This window comes from Mastacembelus armatus, chromosome 21, assembly GCF_900324485.2.
Source record: "Mastacembelus armatus chromosome 21, fMasArm1.2, whole genome shotgun sequence".
In the NCBI taxonomy this organism is placed as follows: domain Eukaryota; kingdom Metazoa; phylum Chordata; class Actinopteri; order Synbranchiformes; family Mastacembelidae; genus Mastacembelus; species Mastacembelus armatus.
Window position 1 is genome coordinate 19,495,697 of NC_046653.1, and position 9,101 is coordinate 19,504,797.

Consider the following 9,101-nt stretch of genomic DNA (forward strand, 5'->3'; position numbering starts at 1 on the left):
TGATGAAAGCTCAGCATCATAGCAGTGATCTTTGTGTCTGGAAGATGTAGGGGCTGAATTACTACCTATACTAACTACCTACTCACTAACCAGTAGTGAGTGTGTGTGCATGTGTATGCAGGAGTGTGCACGTGTTGGTTTTCCCCCTTGTGAGGAAATGGAAAACTTCTTGGTGTGTTATTTTTCTCCCCACCGTTTGTTCTTTTGATCTGTGTGTACATTATCTCCAGCTCTTTGAATTTCAATTTCACTGTCATGTAAGCTCTTTTCATCACAGCCGACGGTTGCAACTCTAATAATATTCAACTTTTAGGTCACAGTGGAATGCTAATTAGATTGCTATTTTAATTAATATGTCCCTGCAGGTTTCCATATCAAATCAGTTTTAACACTGTATCGTGCACTTTGAGCCAATAAATTACAACGAAACCCTAAAATAAAACCACTTCAAAAAAGAAGGATTTTACAGTGTACAGGAGCAGCGCTCATTTGAACTATGTTTACATAAATTGCTTATTGTTGCTTAATAAACTGCAAAATATTAATCAGGGCTGTGCTTGAAACTGATTCAATCAGCCATAATAGATGTTTTTATTTTATTTTAATGAATCTATACATGACCCTGCACAGAAGATAAAAGCCTCAACTTAGCTGGTTATTTTCAAGGGCATCACAGTGTTAAATGTGCTTTAAACAGAAGGAGATGAGAGCAAGTGTTCTAATATTACAGACTCTGTGTGTGAGTACTGCTGCTGGTGGCATTTAAGGACTTAAAAGTGCTTCACTTTCCATCAGAGTGTCATTTGTCTGTCAGCATTGCTATATGTGTGCACATACATTTATCTGTGTGTGTGTGTGTGTGTGTGTGTGTGTGTGGGTCACACCCTCGGTCCTTAAATGGTTGTTTTGTCCTGCAGCTCAGGGTGTCCCATTCATCATGTTGAGAAGGAACGGAGAGGCCTGCTCTATGAGCACCGTTGTATTCCTCTCATAATCAAAGGTCAAGCTGTGGTCCAGTGTTCAAATTGCTTTACTTCACTGGAAAGCAGACACTCTCTCTTTCTCTCTCTCTCGCTCTCTCTCTCTCTCTCTCCCTCTCTCACACACACATTCACACATATGCACGCACACACAAATTAGTTGCCTTGCCAAAATGATGCCACACCAAATATGCAGTTCTAAATTAGATGCTCTTAGATGGTCTGTTGTCCTTAAACTGTGGCTGTGTATATCCCATGACAATGTGTTGTGACACCTGCACCAAAATTAAAAAAAATTAAAATGACCCTGAGAATGTTTCAATTCTCCATATTATAAATATATAATAGAATATAATATATAATAGATGTATATGTGTGTATATCTATGATGATTGACTTTGCTTATTGTCTTACTAAATCTCACTTACTTTCACAAGTACTTGAGAACCTCCTTAAGAACAGGAGTGCCAAGCTTTTGCACACTAACAAAAATTGATATTCATGGATGGGGAGGCGGGGGGGGACTATTTGGATGTTTATTATACTTTAAAATGATGTGATCCGCATTTCGCTGCCTGAGAGGTAATTAATGTGGGGAAATCTTGAATTAAAGATGTAAATCCTGACACTTTGGCAGGGGGGCCGGTAAGGGACAGTAGTCTCCAAGGTCTAGATTATTCTTAGCGTATACCAATTAACACCATGTATCTTCTTTTATGTTCACTTCAATTAAGAGCCTTTACAATTTTTAAGTTCTTTTCTTCTCAGTAGTTAGAGAATGTCAGAGAGACTGATCAAAGGCATTAGCTGCCGTCCATGCACCATAGGTAATGCTGCTTTGCATAAAAAAATCTGCATATTGCTAAGAAGGTTTTCATTTCAGTTTGCATGAATTATACAGCCAGAGGTGCTGTAGTAGATGGAGATGGGGTGTTCTGAAAGCACACAGGTACACAAACACTCCAGACAAAGCATTCAGTACTGAATCATCAGACTTTCAGCATATTTGTCACGATGTCAAGACAAAACAGGACACCAGTTGAATGGGTCTGATTTTTTTGGATTCCTGTTTTTGCTACAGCTGTTCTGATTTTATAAGGGAGATCGTGGTTGTGCATGCTTCTGTTACAAGCAGCAATTCATTATTAAGAGTGTTAATAATATTAAAGAGTGTGCATGGGAATGCTAGCAACAAATAACTCCAGCGCCTGATGTAATCACACCCTGATTTATGTGGCTGATTTCGGTACAGCTGTCTCACTAGCTGCGCTTATTTTGTACATCAACATCTTTTATTCAGCCTGTGAATCAGGCTGGGCCTAATAGCCTTTTCCTCTGGTCCACTGTTTTTCCTATTTGTTCTTTTGCTCATTCCTTTCCCCTTTCTTTGTATTACTTCGTCTTTTGCCTCAGGACCGTATGTCTTCAATAGAGAAATCAGATAATAATCGTTGCATTTAGGGATTTTTCTCATTTTCTTCAGGCAATTCAGTAAAAGTTGTTTAATGTGCTTGTATGAATGCGTTTGCAGATTGCATGTGTATTTGTCTCAGGCTACGTGTTGAAACTCACAGTGAACAGATGCTGGAACAACAAAGAAACAACCTGTTTGTTTGTGATAACCACTGCTATTTAATTCCATTACACTGTCAGCTTCCAATAAATCAATGAGCAAATGAACTGACCAGCTATGAGAAATAGCCATCCAGTGTGCATCTGTGTTATTCTATTGGTGCTCCACCAACGTTCGTCCTGGAGATATTGAATGCTCTTTAAGCGAAGTGCTGACATCATAATAAAAGGCCACATGAACTGGCCGACTGTGCGGTTTGGGAGCTTCAGGCAAAAGAGACAGACAGCCTCTAAAGAAAAAGAAAAGCAGTCTTCAAAGTCAATACTGCAACCAAGTGCTCTATGTGGTCGCATTTACTGCACATAATGAAACTACAAATAGCCACTCACGCAAAACACACACACTGGATACACCGTGAAAAGGAAAGGCATGTAAATGATGCTGTAGCCAGAATAATTATATGATAACTGGAATGATAAATGTGTTCAGTGGTTTCTTTTGACACTAATAGTACCCTTGACTTATTTTGAAATGTGTCTATTTAATTGAAGTTTTTCCTGATCCACACAACAATATCTAGATGTGTGGAATCTATATTAAAATTGACATTGCATAGAGTTTATTTTTAAATCTACTCAAATGCACTTTCACCTCAGTGTGTGTGTATCTGTACCTGACTTTTCTGATGACAGTACATTTAATCCATTGTTCATGACTTCATAAAAAATAAAGGCCTGGCAATTTCAGACATCAAAACATTAAGTTGGGTGCTATGTCTGTGTGGCTGTGTGTTTTCATAACCCGAGTGTCTCAAAGCATTATTAACAAAAATCTTTTGCTCAGTCTTGCATTTCCAGAGCCAATAAAAGCAGCATGAAGAGGCTGCGCTGGTGCTGATACAAAGCATACACAGCACAGACAGCCATCTAGTGTTGGAAATGAGCAGATGCATGAATCCACAAAGTGGGAAAAGCACTTCATTGCAGCCTATATGACATGTTCATACCTTCACTTGGTTTTAAGGGCCACAAATAAGGGATATTTTAGTTGGAGCAGAGAAACAGAAAACTGTCACAATAAACTAACAAAGCCTGGATTAAGCACTGAGTTATTTGTTGTGTGTCATCATTATACCAGAAATTGGAAGAAAAACTTTCATCTGTTTTTGTACTTTGGATCCAGGCACAGAAGGTACACTAATGGTCAGAACTTGTCCTTTTAACCCACACACAGAGCACAACGCACACTGGTTTAGCCTAATAGCTAGCCTGCTGCGAGAGCTTAACCTCTCCCAGGGATACTACTGAGATAACAAGGCATAGGCTTCTATCCCATGTACTGTATCCACCTCTTTTAGAAGAAACCCTTTCTTTGTCATTATTTTGTGCCCCTGTTTTGCTTCACAATCGCAAATAGTGTGTTTTCATTAATATACGCAACTAAAATTAAAAAAGATTATAAACAAATGTGTGCATATTGAGTGCATATTGAGAGCATGAATATGTATTTGCTGAGCGTTCAAACAAAGACACAAAGGGAGGCCCAACCTGTTGTCGGCTCAGCCCCTTTTTTCCCTGCTGTGAAAACCCTGCTCCCTTAATAATCACACATCATTATGACAATAGATGTTAGGCAAAACACATAAGCCACACACAAATCACACAAGGAGACAGAAGCACAAGCAAACACACTATACTGTACACTATGCATATCATCATCGACTGTGAAGAACTAATTGTTAAGTTCTAAGATCCCAAAAAAAACCTCTGATACATTTTACAGTTTATTCCCTCTGCTCTAAAGGTCTCAGCCTCTGTATTCGTGCGATTACAGGCCTGCACCCACTGACATATCATCTAATTGCTTTTCATTGATCCTGTCCGATCAAGTGCCTAATGTTCATCCTTTTCTGACGGTCTCTCTCGAGCCCTTCTGCCACTCCTTATCTGAGAAGTGTGCATCCTTTTCAGTGCCTATAAAACACCCAGACACAAAAGCAACAAGACTGCACAGGATTGTTTTCAGACTGGGTAAGAAGATTGTGCTGAAAACCACTAGAACATTTGCACATATATTTATGTGCATACACATGTTACAGGATATCTCCTGGCCTGCTGTCCTTTCCCATGCGTTTGTGCCTATTTTATAGCTCTAAGTAGCTTTAATGAATTGTGGACATGCTGAAACTCAGCAAAGCTTCATTACCCAAAGACAGGGAGAGAGTCTGTGCCTTGGACCAGAGTGAGTATAATAATGAATGTGTATTTTGGAGAACAGACAGGGGGCTCATCCTGTAAGGTGAACCAGATCAAGGATTTGGGACAGAAACCCCAAGCTCCTCCTAAAGATTAATTGATGTCAGCATCAGAAGCGAAGGCCAATGTGTGTTGGCAGGCACTGAGCTGGGCTTCTGAGAAAAATTACAGTTTGTATGACTATCAATGGACAACACGTAACTCTGAATACATTTTCTTGGGCTTTTTTGTTATACCCTGAACCTGGACTATAGCCACAAGCCTCCGACACACACACACACAAAATTCATCCGTCTCCGAGGAGCCATATCACAGTGCTGGTTTAATATGCAGGCCAGTTCTTGGTGGTATCAGATCAATGGAGAGTTTGAAATAGACACAGCCGCTGAGACAGACAGAAGAGACCATCTTTGGCACACATTAAAAAAACACGTTCCTTCTCCTCAAGATCACAGTTATTCTTTTTTTGATGGAGTCACTGAGAAAGACTCATCTGTCCTATGATGTTGATTAAAAATATTAACTTTAAACATGGAGAGGTTTTTGTGCTCCAAATTGTGGGATTAGGTTACTCTGAAAGTAATGGCCTAATTACACTAACTTAATGTATTATTATACTAACCAAACGGTGGAAAGATCTGAAATGGTAACCCAACTACTCATTTTCAAATCACATTGCACGGCTCTTACAAAAACAACAAAATCTGCTTTTAATACTTTCCATTTTCCAAGAGTTACTATAATGTTATGTCACAAAATAGTGAGATATTTTAGTCACTTATCTCACATTTTGTTCACGTTATCACCTTGATCTGCAAATTGTTCTGTTGTATATGTAAGAACACGAGAACTTTAGAAATTATAGCTTTTATTAAACCATTTCCGTGTGTTTTACGATATAAAACTGAGTCTCAGTCAAGAAACTGTACCCTCACTACATGGAGTAAAAACAGCAAGAAGAAGCTCTCGGATCTATTTATCTCACTTCATGTATACTCTGCTACATATATGTGGCTTAAGGAGGCAATCATCTGTGCTGCTGCTGACTCCCTTTGCGCATTCCCCTGCATTTCCCCGTACATTATTCAGTCTTTTCCTGAAGTAACAGCCGCCCTCTACACACAGACACACCGACCACTAACACGCCACACTAATGTGATGTAAAAATGAATGATGAAATTCAAGGAGGCCAAATGAAAGAGGAACCGGTGTGTGTTTGTGGTTGTGTGTGTGTATATGAGCAATGTTGGCCCTGGTGTAAGCTTGTGTGTGTGCGTGCGTGTGTGTGCGTGTGCGTGCGTGTGTGTGTGTGTGTGTGTGTTCAAAGGTGAGGCCTTGGGTGATGGAGAATAGGATTCCCTTACCTCCTATAAGTACAGAGGAGGATAAAAGCCAGCTGTAATGACCTTGGTATAATGAAGGCCTTACTGATTTCCATGATTTTCTTGCTTTCATGCCACAAATATGCTATTCCATAGGAGGGGCAAGAAGGAAAAAGAGAGATCTTTGTCTGCCAACAACATTTGCCCAGAACTGAACACAAAATCTTGTTCCCATGTTCAAGTCATTATGTAAACGATTACTATCGTGAGGCAAATTAATAGATGAAACACACTTTTCTTAATGGGCTGGTCACTCTTTAAGGTGACCAATTTCCTTAATTCACAAAATTATTTAGAAAGTGATGTAATGCTTGTTTCTTTGTTTCTTTTAATCTTGAAAGAAAAGGCAGCATGTTGTCTAGGGCTGCTAATATGGCACAAAAAATGAAAGGCTTCAAAAGAGCTTTTCCACTTGGAGTTGATGTAGTGCTGTGGCCGACCTCCAAATATGATTAGACTGCAGTAAACACAACAATAGCAAACAATAAACAACTGATAATTGGTGTGATCCTCTGTTCCAACAAAATATTTTTTTGCTATGAATTATCAGCATTACTATTTCTGCACACCATGCCCCTCTGAGGATATCAAAAAGCTCCCGCTCCATCTCGACAAGCTTGTCTCATTAAAGGAGAAATGAAGGCCGATGTGGGAAAATGATGTACAGCACATTCATCTGAGTAACTGCAATGAACTCACCTCCAATCCGTGCTGTCTAAGGGCCTGATATAAGATGATCATACCTGAGTGAATATTATTTATGTGTGTGCATGTCTGTCTGCGTGAGCAAGGAGAAAGTGGGAAAGGTGTAGAGCTGAGGCATTTCAGGTGAAGTGTGCCCCCTACAGGCAGCTTCACACAGTCTAAATTGTGTTTTGACTGTACAGTTTGTGTGTCGGTAATAGTGTGAGGAAAAGCAGTGCAGATTTTGTTGTTACCAGTTAGAGAAACATCTTGAAAAACATATTTCTTGTCAGTGATATACAATCCGTAAGTCTGGTCATGCATCTGTGAACATAACAACAGCTTTCTTGCCATGCTCACAACCAGGTTTTCCTGCTTAAGCTCCCCAACTCCATACATGCCACCTCTTTCATTAATATGTGATGAGAGAGAAAATCTCCAAAGACCCCCAATAGGCAGATGCATTGTTTCTCTTTTAAAGTCATCTCAGATGGAAGGAGCAAACTTCAGAGCCTAAGTGAAGTGTCTAATGAAAGGAGTCTCCTCCTCTGCGGCTCCATTTCGCACAGCGTATTAGGAATCTAAATGTTGACTGAAGACAGTTTGATTCTCTGGCTGTGATTTTCTTAAGGAATAAAAACTGTGCAGCGTGTTTACAGTGTAGCCATGAAAGAGCTATGAGAAGGCTCATCACTATCCGATGCCATTTTGGGAGGCGGAAAGTGAGGTTCATACCACAGTTCATTTGAAAGCCATATCAAACAGAGAATGTTTAAGACCACGATCAAAGCGATTTCTGGTCAAAAATATCACTAGACCAGCAACATTCTTGTAAAATTGCTGCTTTACTCTACCAGTTATTTCAACATTGTCTCGCTATTATTGGAAATTAGGTAAAGATGAGAAATATCTACAAATCCATTCTTTCTTTTAACTTTGGAGTCTGGTCTATGCTAAATCTGAGACAGGCTGTGGCACAAAAAAAAAGTTAGAGTGACATTTCAGGACCATTATGACCCAAAGTGTATAACATGTACTGATATCTGAGAGCTGAAAGCAGCCAATAGCAGGTAACTATTTGTCTTTTCTGGTTTAATATTGTATCACTCTCAGGTGTACAAAGCAGAGACACCTTTTAGAATAACCTTTTAGTGATTTAGCTTAGTGCAAAATTGTTTAAATCTGTATTTGAGTTTTATATAGTGAAATCTTAGTATCCAGGTAGAAAACAAAACAAAAAAAAATTGCTTTTGCGACATCTGTTTGGGTTTATTATGCACCTCATGCAGTCTACAAATAGGAACGTCAATACCTAATATTAAGCAGATATATTAAGCAGCATTTTCTTTGTCTGATAAGTTTACTTATCTGTCTTTTAGACACTAGGTGTGTACAAACACAACAGACTGATTATAAAAATAACTTTTGTTTTACCCAGAAAATGCCTGTTTTTACAAGTTTTAGAGCCAATTAATATACTTTCCAGGTAAAACTGTGTTTTAAAGTGAAAACTGGTATTTAAAACCTCCATAGTAGTCTACTACTCCTCAAGTTAACAATGTGAAAATGTTATTTTTCAAATAGCTAACATCTCGGGATATCAGTCCAGTCTTTTTTAAATCTAAACTCAGACTTTTTCTCCATTGTCTGTGATGAAGATGACATTAGTATAAATATGATTAGTTTTGCTGCAAATGTTTGGTACAGGCATTATAATACATACAATCGTAAAAACAATAATGTTACAATTAATGGTACAAATATGTTCTGATGGAAACATTATTTGTGTGGTTTGTGAGAAGAACACTTGTGAAATAATATAACAGTTCTCTTAATAGTAAGTGGCAGACTCTTTTAGTACTTTTACTCTTGAATTAACTTTTCTAAATCACAAGCACTTCTACACACAGTTACAACTTATAGCTTGTTTGTCTTTATCCACACTAAAAGAAATTAAAACTTTTTATCAACCATCATGATCAGCTCAATAATCACACATTTTCACTCTCTCTGTCATAAAAGGTAAATGGATATCATAGGCAAAACTAAAATTAAACACTAAAATAATGTAACCTTTATTTATGTTGCATCATACATTCAAACAAATTTATTTTTGCAGGCATTTCATATTGACGAGATCCTCCATTTTTTGCAAAACTTCAGGAAATTTGCAAAGTTTGTCAGACGAATTTTAGAATATTTAGAAAAGATATAGGATTCGTTTGCT